At 44.9% G+C, this 14,757-nt stretch overlaps 1 long non-coding RNA gene across 4 annotated transcripts; it reads left to right on the top strand.

Moving 5' to 3' along the window:
• The first annotated feature begins 45 nt into the window (after window positions 1-45).
• LOC139684833 (uncharacterized) lies at window positions 46-13,999 on the top strand. Of its 4 annotated transcripts, none has more exons than XR_011699977.1 (3): window positions 46-92; window positions 622-806; window positions 9,881-13,999. It is a non-coding gene; the product is annotated as an uncharacterized lncRNA (long non-coding RNA). The 4 variants fall into 4 exon arrangements; XR_011699974.1 differs by having other exon boundaries at window positions 53-141; XR_011699975.1 differs by lacking the exon at window positions 46-92 and adding an exon at window positions 123-194.
• Window positions 14,000-14,757: the final 758 nt, after the last annotated feature.

Here is a 14,757-nt window from a genome sequence, read left to right as displayed (position 1 = left end):
CCGGCCGATGAGAGGGCGGTGCGGTGAGAGGGCCGGCCGGGGAGAGGGCGGTGCGGGACGGTGTGAGGGCCGGCCGGTGTGAGGGCGGTGCGGTGAGAGGGCGGGCCGGTGTGAGGGCCGGCCGGGGAGAGGGCGGAGCCGGTGAGAGGACGGGGCAGTGAGAGGGCCGGCCGGTGTGAGGGCGGTGCGGGACGGTGTGAGGGCCGGCCGGGGAGAGGGCGGTGCGGGACGGTGTGAGGGCCGGCCGGTGTGAGGGCGGGGCAGGCAGAAGGCAGGGCAGGGCCAGGCCGGTGTGAGGGCACCGTTCATGAGGTGTCTCGGGCTTGCCCCCGCCCCGCAGCTCGGCAGGTCCCGGTCCCTCCCGGCGGTGGAACGGCCGCCCTGGTGGCGGTTCCGAGCAGCCGTGGGTGCGGGGGAACTGCCGGGAGAGCGGCGGAGCCGAGGCCGTGTGGGCGGCTGTGCGGGTCCGGCGCCTTCTCCGCGGGCCTGTGCGGCCTCTTGTCGCGCAGGCGCTCGCTCGGCTGCGAGCGATTACGTTGCAGTCTGAAGGTCAAGTAATCTCTTCCTTCCCCTCAGTATAACTTTCTTAGCAAAGACGCCACTTACACAGGCTCTTTTCAGTTAATTTTCAGAGTAGTCGGGAAATCCCGCAGGAAAAACAACACCGTGTCTCCCAGCATGCGAGGCCAACCTTCCATGGACGTGAGCCAAGCAAACCTCGGGTAGTCCCGCCCGTGCCCGCTGACGGTGGTGACTCGTGGGGAGGGACCCGACACCCACTGCCAGAGAGGGTCAGGCTCGTACAGGTGAGAAACACGGGTTTTGTCAGTGTGCGGCATCTCAGAGCACGGGGAGGCCCCGGCTAAATCGATGACTGAACCAGCAGTTCCAACTTCCTTTTTAATTCTTCCCATCTTCATTTAGCACCTTGTCTTACAGCCTCGTTGCAGAAAAAAATAGTCATCAGTAGTGGGTTTCTTTCAGTTTCTTTACAGCCTTGTGTTTTGTGCTACCTTTTTCATACACCTTTGATTCTGACGTGCCTTCTTTTCACCTTACTTAATCTGCGAGTATGAGCAATTTAAGACTCAGTAAGTAGGTTCAGAGCCTGCTAAAGAAGAGGATGATCTTGGAAGCATTCAGGAGAGATTAAGTTCTTTTTTTAAAATGGCACACATCTACTTCAGTGTGGATGGAAGTAAAACTGTACATACTGTGAAAAGTACATTCCCTTTTTCAGCTGCACAAAGGAGTAAACAAATATACTGACCAGCTGAGACATGCAAGTAAAATGTATCTGAAAGAAATTTTAGAAAAACACATATATAAGTGTATTGAATACTCTTGATAAGTTAATGCTTATTTCGATAAAGAAGTACTTGATGTTTTGTTTTGCATAGTGTCTTCCCTCAAACAGTGCTCTAAAATATCCCTAACTTAGGAATCTGTTTTGGTTTTTTAGAGTACATATGTGGAAGATGTTAAGGGAATTGGGAGTCTTTCTTGGCAGCTGTCTAGACACAGAAAATTCAGCTGTTTTTCTCTTCTTTAAAGACCTAGAAAGTAATTTTTGAGGTAAAATTCTGGACCACTGGAGCAATACAAAATGCTGCAGTTCCTCCAGGAGGATAAAACGGTGTCTGCGTCAGAGATCCAAACAGAACAGCATGAGGCCCTGTCCTGGCTACTTCATGTGTTTGGCAGTAATCCTGGAATTTATGCCAGTAAAACAACATTACCACACTGTGAGTGTCTGGAAAACCAAAAGCACTAACTGTGAAACAAATCTATTACCCACTTGCCCACACACAAAAGCAGGTGTGAAATTCTGCCACTTAGAGGCACAGCATAGAAGCAATAGGTGGTTTAAGAGAAAAGTGCTGAACTGCATAACTTTGTGATGTTATATGAAATTGTCTCAATTTATTAGTGTGCAAACTAAAACATTGTGCAGTTTCTTCTGCATTTATCATTCTTGCTAAATATTTTCTGTCAATTGGATGATGAACTGATTTATATAATACTTGATAGTTGTTTAATAATTGTCACAGAGCATGCAAAACTCCAGAATACTTGACAGCAGACCATAGTGAAGGAATGGGATTTCCCAGATCACCGTGTGGTTACTTGTTATTAATTACTGTACTGTCAAAAAGGGAAACTCCACTTAGTTTGTATAATTACTCTGTGCTGAACGGGTCCTGTATGGTTAAAGAAGAAAATTCAGTAGTCAAACTGTTTGTGCATGTCTATGTGCACACATACAGACTTGCACATGTGTAAATATGTAGTTTAAACATTGACTAAGTGGCAAAATGTGTAGGGATATCAAGCTTCAAAATACTTGATTTAAAAATCAGTGATTGACTTGTTCTTCAGCTCCTCCCTTTGTGGAGCTTCCCGTTGGACTGGTAAACTGTCATGCCCCTTGGTGCCAAGGAGGTTTGATTAATGCCATACATGTGAACATGTGTAACCATGTACATATTCTGGGAACCCCCCCAGCAGTGCCTGCTGCATGAAAACTCTTCATTAAAGCACATGTTGGCTGCAATGCCTACTGTCAAGATCTCCATCATCCCACTGCAATAACTTCTAGAGACTAACAAGCATCCAACCAGGAGCAAAGGTGAAATAGCTCAAGAGCAGCTAGAGACAACTCTCAAGTGTTTGGGATCTCTAGAATTCGTTTTCAAACAGATTCTCTTTATTCCACGTAACTAACAGTGTCAATCTAATGGTACAACAAAGTCAGTGTTTTTAGAACACTTCTGTCATTCAGATACCTCCAGTTGGTTTTGCTGTGAGAGGAACAAATCTGAGCTTGCTGCAATCCAGTAGCTTAGTACTCTTGGCAGAATATTCTCTTTCTGCTACTGTTCTCCTCTTGCCTACATATGCAAAGGAAGAGTAGACACAGCACTAGACTGAAAGATAAAGATAATTCTTGATTTCCCCTGGGGAATCTGTGTCAGGCCCCTCTCTGGCCACCAGGCCCCTTGATCACCATTTCTCTCTGACTTTTCAGCACCCTTCTAGTGGTTTTTGGTCTAATTTCTTCTGGTAGTCATGAGGTTTCCTCAGTGAATATGAGGGTCTGACTCACGTTTCTGAACTGGCCTTTCTCCACAGTGAATCCTGGAGAGCGTATTTTCTCATGATTTCTATTATCAAATTGGTGAAGGGAAGGTGTATTTTGAGAAGTTGTAAGCAATATTTCAATAAACCAACACCATTTCATCTCTACTCCAATCAATTTGGAAGTAGTAATTTTTCTTTTTAGAGTAATAGAATCACTAAGGTTGGAAAAACCCTCATCAAGGCCAACCTTTAAACAACCTCCTTTTTCGGACTAGAGAATTTCTTAAAATGTACCACAGTTTTAAAGAGACAATATTTTGACCCCTGTTTTTGTTTTCTTAGGCTGTCACAGCCTTGAGGATTCTCCTTGTTCCTCCTCCTAGTCCAGACATCTCTGTATGAAGTGTATTACTTATTTCAATTACACTGTTAATTACAGAAGACAAGTGGTTACTGAGTCTTGCACCATAATTAATCAACCTGATATTTACTTACTGCATTGTTCACACTGGATTAAGCTGTAGCTGGACAAGCAGGGCAAGGAAAGTGAGTGACAGGAGCATTATCATGGCACACTGCCTCCCACTGGGAAAGTTCATCTTCCTTCTGAAAGAGACGCCTTCAGGGATCATGTAATTTGAATTCCCTGTGAATTTAGTGTCATCTTAGCTTGACCAGCTCTGGAAGAACATATTAACCTCCTCTTGTGATTTTCAGAAAACCATTCTAATTTAGCAAGTAATTAAGGGTCACATGTAGGATAAAGAGCTAGATAAGCTTGGATTACGCACAGGAAGCTTTGTTTCCAAGGCAACCCCAGCAGAGGGGGTGTTAATGCTGAGGTCAGGCAGTTAATGAACTGGGAATGGTTACCGGCTGCAAAGTGTATTAGAGCTGGGGAAATGAAACTAACAATTACATTACCATTTAATGATTTGATGATAGAAAACAAATGCCTACAAAGCTAGTTATCACTGAAAATACCGGAGACAAAGGTTACAGGCGGTGGGACCGTTCTGCTAAGTGAGGTCATGCGAAGTCCAAAACAATGACGCTTGACAAACCAAAACTACTTCAGTCATCATTGGTGGATTTCACGGCTTCCCAGTGGGAAGCTGTCAGTGTTTGCGTAAGCTGCCGTAGGTAACACACGCACCCTTGTGTTGGGCGGTCATTTCTTCCCGAGGTTAGTCCTGCCCGAGGCTACTCCCCGTGTACCAATGGCAGAAGGAAATCAGCCTGGTGGATTTAGCGCACTGAAAAGCAAGACACTGGGCTTGGCGGAGCTCGGGATGTAACACACCCTCTCCCAGGGCTTTAGGCTCTGGGAACTAATCTCAGGGGAGATTTGACAGGGCAAACACACAAATACCATGGCCATGGATAAAATGTCCAAGCAGCTCATCTGCAGCAAACACAGATGGATTTATTAAAACATGTTCATATTTTAAAAACGGAATCTTACCTCTTTTTCCTGTATGACGTTCGGAACACTTGGGAATCAGATTACTGTGCTGTAAGGCAGCAGGGCAGAATACTGTGGAGTACAGAGAGTACAAAAGACCCATTGGATATCTAATGCTTTCTCAGTTCATTGGTACCCTTGTGATCTGTGCAAGAATTGCACAGGCATTTTTCAAAGCTTTCTTTAAAACAAGCAAGCATTCTCTGCTTTTTGTCACAGTCAGGTGGCATCAGTGTCAGAGAATATTCTGTAACAGTCGGGTCATTCTTGCATCAGGAATACAGGCACCTCTAACTTTGTGCTGTGCTTTTTGGAAGTATGTGTCCCTTATGGATAGATAAATTAGGACAATTTTAGATGCTGCCTTGTCTGTTTTTCTCATGTGCAGCCTTGGTGTAAAAGCAGGTGATTTTGTGTTAGACCACCTGCTTGCACTGAGGGAATTTAAATGCTCTGCTCTCTCAAAAATGCATTGTAGGACTTGGGGTAAGAAAATAGGCTGTGCTGAAGGTGAGCTGACAGCCTGTGGCAACAGCTCTTTGGGACAGGTTGAGGCAGCAGCTGGCCTAAATGAGTCTGCCATGAGTGTTATGTGCACTCTTGCTCACAGAACACTGTGACTAAAGGAGAGCACAGGAATGAGGAGAGATCTGGCAAACACAACCTGTTAGGAAAGGCAGGCTTCGTCCTTTGACAGAGATTAGAGTAAGTCACAACATTGAAAACCAAACAACAAACAAAAACGACAACCCAAACAACAAACCAATCAAACAAACAACACCCCCAAACCCCGGAATGGGAATTTACCTTCTGTGCCGACAGGTAGCCAGGAAAAAAAAAAGTAATGGCCCTGAATAAGTTATGGCTTTAAACGGTGCCAAGGAGAGTTTATGCAAAATATTAGTGGGTATTTTGCTTTTGTTCCAAGTGCTTAATATCTGGAGAGAGTGCCAAAAAGGCCACAGCATCTCTCCTCAAGTGTTTTGAGGAGCAGCTCCTGTACTGCTGTGTCTGTGTGGCCCTGGGCAGGTCAGATCATCTGGCACGATTTCTTCTTTCCTTCCCACCTGCTTCCTATGGCAGCCATTGCTCTGCTTTATTCTTCATATTTCACACTCCCAGCCTAAAGGAGTCTAAATAGTGTTTACATCCTCAATGTTTTTACCACTTTGGGCAGTGTTGGGAGCAGTAATTTGTCTGCATGTGAAAATGTAGTACAGATAGGAACAAAGAACATAATTTTTCTGGTTACTTCAATGCAAAGAATCAAAAATAGCTGTAAAAGTCTAAAGTGAATGAAGAAAGAAGTTTATCTAGAGCTTGGAAAACCCAACAATCGTGGTAGGTGTGTGGTTCCCCCAGTCTAACACCAAAGTTTCGAGACTAAAGTGTCCTGATTCAAATAGTACACAATGAGGCTGTTTAGTTGCAGAAAATATCCTGTGAGATATCTCTGGGCTGTGAGTTGTCATGGTGTGTGTTACTGCAGTGCAGATACCTCTGAGCCAGTCAAGGAAAGCTTCCAGCTGTGCCAAAGTTGGCTTGGACATTCTCTGATACGAATTTATCTTGATACAGGACAAATGATAATACCCTGCCTAACTTAACAGAATTTGGTCTGGAAAGCAATTTTGGTAGTTATCTTCTCTAAGTCATACTTGTGTATTTATGCAGTCTCAGAATCCCAACACCACTGGGAAATTTAGATAGAGCATTCAGCTTAACCTGATTTAGCTTAACCTGATTTAATTCAGCCTTTGATCTGGTAGATGTACCAGCCAAAATTTTACCAAGGGTAATAAATAAACCCTGGGAGTAATTCAGACACTCACCAAATTAAGTGGTGGGAAACACACAAACAGGTTATGTTGAAGCTTTGTAGCTTCCATATAGCTATTAGTTATTATTCAGCAAGCTCTTGACTTCTTGAATGATTCCTGCCACCTTCTTTTTTTCACTTTTCTTAAGTAACGTTCCATAGTAGGGGAAGTAAATGCTTTTCACTGTGCAGACAGCATTATGTTCTTATTTGCTTCAGTTCCCCAAATAGAAAACAGGATAGTAAAACAAATTACATGAATATGAGACAAAGACAAGGCACATCTCTCTTTGACATCAATTCATGGATGCCATCACAGATAAATATTTTACTGGAGACAAACCTTGCTAATTATTATTCCTGGATCAAGACTAAACCTTAGAAACAGTGAGTGGTCATCACTTAGTAAAGGGCATCATGCTGTCTACAGCCCCCTTAGTGCAAGAGGCTGGCTTTCAAATGGATGCATAAATCAGGTGGCTAAATCCACGAAATGAACTGCTGAGGGTTCACCATGTTTGAGAAAATGAAATGACATAATCCAAAATTGGCCTGTAGAAGCCTCATGGTAGCAATTACTATTTTGATAGTTTCATCTTTCATAAATGTCTCCTCTCCCTGGTGACCAGAGACAGGACATGAGGAGATGGAATGAAACTGCACCAGGGGAAGTTCAGATGGGACATTAGTAAAAGGTTCTTCACTGAAAGGCCGGTGGGTCACTGAAACAAGCTCTCTGGGGAAGTGATCACAGCACCGAGCCTGCCAGAGATCAAGGAGCAGCTGGATGACGCTCTTGGTCACACAGTTCAGTTGTAGGTATCCCTGTGAGGAGCAGAGAGACTCAGTGATCCATATGTGTCCCTTACAACTTTAGATATTCTCTGTCTCATGCTTACCTCTTTTTATGCTTTGCTCTGTTCTAGGGCCGCAGTGACAACATTCAGACTGCTCTTCCCTGATTTTATCAAGCGTTTTAAACATTGAAGATTCTCACTTTCCCCTTTAGTGAGAGACAGCCTGCCCTTCTGTAGCACTGAGTGGCTGGTTTTTAGTTGAATTTTAATAAAATGAACAATTGACCCATGCATGTTTATCTCAAGCAGGGATGAGCTGGACAGATTTAAAAACATCTAAACCTCTTTGAACATTCGAAGTTGTCAAATTTAGAATCCTTTCAATCAAATGACCCAGAAGTGAACCATGAAAAACATGGAAACATCCCTACCTTTGAACTTTGACTCCTTGAGTGCAGCCTCTGGGTGAGCTGCTCATGTGATCCTCAGCACAGCACAGCTTGAACCACCCAATGTTTTCGCTGTTTCTTCTGGCTGTGTGACAAGTGCCTTTCACTTTATCAGATGTCTTTCCCAGAATTTGAGCCTCACCTCTGCTACACTTCTGTTCTCTCACTTGTTTTACCTCCCCTCCCTCGTTAGCTTTCACCAATACATTCATCTCTTTGCTGACAACAGACCTTCCCTCAGCAGCTGCACATATTTCCAAGGTTCTTCATTGTTGCTCTACTGCAATGTGAGTCCCAGTCTCAATGGGGAGAACAATATAGGGAATGATCCCTAAAGCATCAGTCAGTGAACAGAGAACCTTCCAGATAATTTTCAGTGCAAGCACAGGCATTGCAAACTTTCCTCCTTTAACTTCTGTATGCAAGCAGGAAAAAGTTCTCAGTGATTTTAGTACCCAAAGGAATAACCAGTTGAATAAAAGTCCCCTTCAATTTAGTTTTATTGAGAATAGCCCTCTGAAATACAAGGAAGAAATGTGTTGAACTCCTGGGAAAACAGGCATGCCCACAGGCAAACCCACACAATCCTGGTCAACTGACTGACCAGGTCTAAGGACATAGGATGTCAGGGCTCCCAGCATGAGAACACACAGAGCACAGCCAGCTGGGCTGCCCTGGCCTTGCCCATTACTGCTCTGGATTGCTGCCTGAATCCATGTGGGAGGATTCCAGAGCCCATTCCTGCCTCTCCTTGTGCATTCTTAGCTGAGCCTCCGTGGATTCAGGCTGTACTTTTCCTGACTACATTCAAAGCTGACATCTTCCTTGCAGCTGATTCCCACTGACCTTGGCTTCACCTTTCTTACTGTGCTTTGGTCACACCGAAAACCACAGAGCCAGTTTCAGCTCCCATGACAACTATTTCAGTATGGGGTCAGACAGTTCGTATTTTCAGCATCCGGTATTACCTGAAGGATGGAGAGATTTCTCAGGTCTTTCTGCATTAAAAAACGAGGTGATGTGCTTTTCCTAACACTGCCCTTTTACTCTCTGACACAACAGTTATCTCAGTGGAGATAACTGATCGTGTATCACAGGAGCCACTTTTCTCTTTTCTCTGAGACACCAACTGCCTTTCCTAAAGTGCCGAGTGACTGTTGATGTGTGCAGTATCCCAGAGAATCAGGTCCCTAAGCTGTCAAGGGTGTTCATCACTACTGGTACACCCAGTAGTTTCCAGTCACACAGACCAACGAGTGGGCTTACGTGGCACCGCCCTGCCTGATGCTCTACAGAATCACAACTTTGGAAAAGGTAGCAGTGTGTGTGTGAGCACTTTGTCATGCAGGGGAGGTATGTATGGGAGATACTTATGTGACATAGGCCCCAGTGGGAATAGCCAACAAGTACAAACCAAAGATGGAGCCAGAAAAATGGAGTGTCTTGTGCTATGTGCACTTTACTGATATTATGGCCTTGTGCTCTCGCCAGTTTTGGGCAACCCAATTCATACACCACAGCACACTGCACGTGGCCTTTGGGCCAACAATAGCCTCTGTCCTGAGCAACATGCACAGGGGAGGGGTCTGAAAGGACAAAAGTGAAAACCTGCCCACCCTTCCCTTGGAAGGATTCTTTCCAACCTTTGTGAATTTTCAGAGCCTTCTGTGAAATATTTAACATTATTTCCTTTGGAAACAGCAGGTTTTCAGAGTTGTTTGCTGTCACCCCTGTGCCTTTTCCCTTCACATGAAGTTTGGAAAAGGACTTACCTATTAGACATTGCCTCCAGTGAATTTGTGCTAAACTAACATTTCCAGAGTGATCAATATCGAGGAACAGCCATTCTCAGGCTGTATGAGACAAAGGAGCAGGAAGGAGGACAGGGAAAGGCAGGGAGGTTTCTCTTACCAGCCTCTTCTTTGCTGCTTGCTTTCTCTGGGGGTATTATTGGTGCCAGCAGTGGTGGACAAGTGGCTTTGGTACTTCCCACTTTGCACACAAGCTGCTGTACCACGGAGGATATGCCGTCATCTGCCACCTCTCACGCAGGGATAGCTGCCAGATTCCCTCTGGGGTCACAGATGAGATGTATCATCCACTGGTGGTGGGAGCCACTCACTCAGGCTCACAAGTGAGTTGGCCAAAAATGCATTCAGGAACAACTCCCAGCAGGAACCAAAAGATGCTTCTGCCCTAGCATGTGCAACACTAATTACAAATGTGATCCTGCCTTTGGCACATGACATCTACTCCTTGCACTTTACAGGGACTAAACTACACGCCACCTCTGCAGGAAAAAGTAGGATTTCCAGATCCAAACCTACCAACAAGTGAAAGTGGTTTCAGGCACCTTTGGTCCCCTCATTAGCAGCATCTGATGAGATCGGCTCTCCCATGGGCTCAGGTGAGTGGTTCCTACCTTTTCCACTCCTAGGCTGGCGAGGCTGCATTCATGCGCTGCATGTGCCCCCAAGCTGCAGCTGATGAAGCAGCAATCAGGCATTGGAGCCACCACTCACCAAACTAGGCACTTCAGGAGCTGAGGAAGGATCCCAGCCCTCCTGCCTCTGTCAGAAAATTAAGTCATTCCTATTTAAATCAGTGCACGATTGGCCATGCTCATTAGGAACAGAGCAGGGCTGGGAAGCACCTTTCTCAATGGCAGCAAGGAAGAAAGTAAACTGGAAAAAGAAGTGGGAAGAGGGTACAACATGTTTAAGGATTACACCTTGGCATGCACAGCATGCAATTTCACAACCCACGTCACTCTGGCTTGTAAACCAGAAGCTATTAATCCCATGGGAAACAAAGGAAACCCGAGGGACTACCTCCTGCAAGCATTCTGTGAGAGCACAGCAGGCCACAGTGACAAGAGCGCAGAGCTCTGCAGGCACGGTTGTACCTGCCTTGGAAAACACATGAAAGATTTTCAAGTGCACCAATTGCTAAAGAAAAAGATACTTGCTCAGTTAACCTTACGGGATCTAAGCTTTTTTTCAGCTTTGCATCTTGTGGGACTCCTTAAAGCAAGGAACTCTGTTGCCCATTGTGTAGATGAATGGCTCTGGGAATGTGTTTGGAGGAATTAGTTTCAACTGTTGACTAGGAAGTTTCTTTCTACCTGCCAGCAAGACATCCTTCGTTTTCATGACAGCCATAAGAAAAGCAAGTGACTGTGCATTCCAGTAAAAAGAACCCCGTTTAGACTGTGAATAGAGCTACAAATTACCAAGCACAAACACATACCCAAGGAACTGACTGTTTGGAGAAAGGGGAAAAGGAGGAGCCCTGACACTGTTGTATGGCTTTTCTACATAAACAGATCATCAGAGTTGTCGTAGTGAAGGGTGCTTTGTGGTTTTGAGCTGACTAGGAGTTTGGACTCCACTTTCCTCTTTTTGTCCAGTAAGAAACTGCTTAGCTGGGGCATCTTGAAGGATTTAGAGAATTGTGTGGTGGTACTGAGCCCCTGACACTACAAATTTGTCATCACTGGGCAGCCTCTTCCTGGAGCCCTAAAAGGTGTTGGTTACTTGTGAAAAGGGAGCCTTAGGGCTGCTGAAAAACCATTCTATGCCTACGAGTCTGCATAGACTATATATAAACAAATTCAGAAATGGCAGAAGGCTGTGTTTAACACAGCTATTTGCAGTGGCACTTTCAGAAAGCTTGCAGAGTTATTTCTGTGTCTTGTGAGGCAACATCAGCAATAGACCGGTACTCCTGTTTCAGACTCAGAATACTTTTGAGTAGTGGAGAACTTCAGAACTGGCCTAGAAATGCAGGAGCTGGTATCAGCCCACCTACAGAATACATGAGAAATGCAGAGTATTTAACGTTATGCAAAACGTTTTTTAGGAAATGCATTTGGGTATGGCCAAACTAGGACCTCTGGATCAAGTTGTAGTAGCAACAAGTTTTAACACTGTGTGCTCTGAGGACAGTGCTTTGAATAAAGAGTGCAAAAAAAAAAAAGTAAACCCACACTTTTCTTCATGGGGTTCAGAATATTCAGGATATTTCCATATCCGCATTGTTATTAAAAATGTTGTCAAAGCTATTAGTTGCACACCCAAATTAAGTGATTATATTAAGAATATTTTCAAAACACAAAACTGCCAAGAGACTAAACATGTAAACATTTTTAAAAGTAACGCTTTAGAGATTTATTTTTTAATACACGCTGATTTTTTGAAAATGGGATCACTGAGAAGTGTCCCCCTGCGTAGCTGTTCCTGCTTTCCCGCAGCTCCAGGCTGTGTGTTCCTCGGGGAAGGTGAGTTGCGGGCAGCGGGGGAAGCGCTCGGGGAAGCGGCCGGGGGAGACACGGGGGCGGCCGCGGCGCCCAAACCGCGGTGCTTCCCAACGCTGTTGGCACGTGGGAAAGGAGCGCAGGGCAGGCTCGGCGGCCACGACCGCGTTCGCCCCGAGCAGGAGCACTTCTCCTGCCAAAGGAGCGACAGTGCAGGCAGTACTGGTTATGTGACACAGATCTCTGGGGTATTTGCTAACGCGCTTCTACCTCAGTTTGAAAGCAATGATACTCAGTTCCTTCGGACTGGAAGGCTTTCCAGAGCAGTCCAACCTGCCACACTCCAGTGTGGAGGGCACAGCCGGCAGTGGCAGCGGGGGCTGGTCCGTGTGGCGGGGCAGGGCTGTGCCGGGCATCCCCCCGGGCTCCGCTGTGCACTGGCACGCCCTGGGGCGCCAAGGTGCCCGTCGAAGTGGTGGGCGTTAATTTATTCCTGATATTGCCCCTTCTCTCTCCAAACTCAGATCCTTACAGCCATTTACCTAAATTCAGTCATTTCCTGGGTGTGTTTATACCAGCACGAAGGCGTGTATGTGTTTGTGCACGAATTCTTATAGCACTTGTTTGGTTTGAGCGTTTTGAGGCTGGTTGGGTTTTGCTGGGGTTTTTATTTGGTACCTTTTTTTTTTTTTCTGCTAAGCCCTCATTAACTCCACTCACGCTGTCTTACTCTGTTTGCCAGTGCATAAGTAGTGCTTTTTTAAAAAAGCAACCAATTAGCACCTCATCAGCTTCAATTAGAGGAGACAAAAGCAGTGTAAAGATAACTCAATGAGAGGGGGTGGCACAACATCATGTAATCACTTAAGACAGCGGTGAGCATTCACTGTGCTGGCTCTGCCAGGCCTATTCACCTTTTTTTCTTCTTTCTGGATGCATTTAAGACCCTTTTTTTCCCTTCCCTCCTCCCTCCCCCCCCCCTCCCTCCCCTTTTTCTGGGAAGCCGGGCCTCCCAGGAGTCTCAGAATCTCTCATTCAGGGCTACCTGTTTACAGCTCACCGAACAGAAGGACCTAAACAATCCTATATTGTACGCCTAGTGCTTCCTTAAACTTAGGCCTCCACAATGGCGTGTTTTCAGAAGCTGGGCAGAGTAAGTTAAAGGCTGGCTTTATACTCATTAAGTGTTCTGCTTGTACTGTCTTCTAATTACATGGCAGGGCAACAATGTATTTTTTTTCAATGGAGTTCTTTGGAGCAGTTAATTTGGTGCCTGTACTAAATGCCCCAAACCATTAATTAGTGTGGAAGGAACCCTAATTTCCTCAGCGGCTTTCCTCTCCATTTACTTCCCTTGTTTTCAAATAGGCTTGGATGAGCCTCTATAATGAAATTACCTCATTAATGCCTTTATTCTTGCAGAGTAACTCATTCAAGATCTACCATTTAGTTTTAATTTAATGCTGTCAAAAGCAAAAGGTGCATTCATGTCTTTGATTAGTGCATTTTTTTTCTCTCTAAAGAGTGGACAGATTTAAATTATTAGGATGGCAAGTAGTGAGTTATAATTGGATACAAGCAGCACTTCAGTGAATATTAATGCTTTCAAAGCCTGGCCTATGTGGTCTGCTGACTATTAACTGTGTCCAGTGAGTTATTCTGTGGCTTTTGAATTAACGGCACATCAGCTACTGTGAAGCAAATTGAGTTTAATTTTGTTTATAAAAAACGGTGAAGTTGCATTTATCAACATGACATTTAGTTGTAGCAGAGTTCAGTTTTCCCCATTATCCTACACTGACCTCATTGCTCAGTTAGTACAGCTAACATAGGGTCTCATCCTGTATTCCAGAGTCTTGCAAAGTCTAACCAGAGACTTGCCCGTGTATGGCCAGTAGGGTAAGGCCTTTATTTGCAAGAACTATAGAGTTCTAAATATTGTCAGGCTGGAACCACCCACATTTGACCACACTGATAATTTTCTATTGGAATACAGTGGCATAAAGAGTGTCTATGATTTATGATGCACACACAGTTATGGACTGTTTTGGTGCCAGCAACTGAACAGGCAGGATTTAACATCTGATTCTTGATCTTAAATTGTCTCTCTTCTCCCTTCTTTCCAACTCCTGTCACAAGGTACCCGAGATGCATCGGATAAACACGTGTGTCAGAAGACTGAAGTGGCCTGTAGTCTGCTTGGCACGTGCAGTTTATTGTTAACTAATTCCAGTTTACTGTGTGGCTGCAGTGCTCCCAGAGGTCAAAAGCCAGTGACACACTTGGGCCAGGCCTCTGTGTAACCCCCTGTGCAAAGCAGTCAGTCACATCAGTGTGCTCACAGCCTTGTCCTGTTTCCCAGGGGTGGAGATCCCACAGCCTCTCTGGGCTCCTGTTCCTCTGGCTACCCACCTGCATAGTGATGCTTTCCTTCAGCAGTTGTAAGGAAATTATTATTGTATTTCCAATGCAGGCATTAAATGTGATAGGATGGCCTGATAATGTTTTATAACATAAATTATAACTTTATTATAACATTTATTATAAATGCTTGCTGTATTTAGTGCACAGGATACACGAGCAATCTATTATATACATCTATTATGATTGCAATGACAAGTAACACGCAGGGCAGTGTTCTTTTTCTTTGTAATCTTTCCCATCTGTGCTGCAAAAGCCTCTTCGTTTGGGATTCATTTCTCCTCCCAGTGCGAGCAGGAGCACACCTTTCTACTTGTTCCACAGCAGAGCGAGGTCATGGGAACTTGTAAGTAATCTCTAATGCTGTGTCTCAGTGCCCTCTGATGGCTGGATTATCCATGTGCATTCCACTGCAGGGACTCATCTTCCTTAGGTTGCTGCATGAAATTCCCAGCCAGAATGTTATGCCC

Source organism: Pithys albifrons, chromosome Z (genome assembly GCF_047495875.1).
Source record: "Pithys albifrons albifrons isolate INPA30051 chromosome Z, PitAlb_v1, whole genome shotgun sequence".
In the NCBI taxonomy this organism is placed as follows: Eukaryota; Metazoa; Chordata; class Aves; order Passeriformes; family Thamnophilidae; genus Pithys; species Pithys albifrons.
The sequence above is the reverse complement of the archived record's forward strand: the minus strand, read 5'-3'. Positions and strand labels throughout refer to the sequence as shown.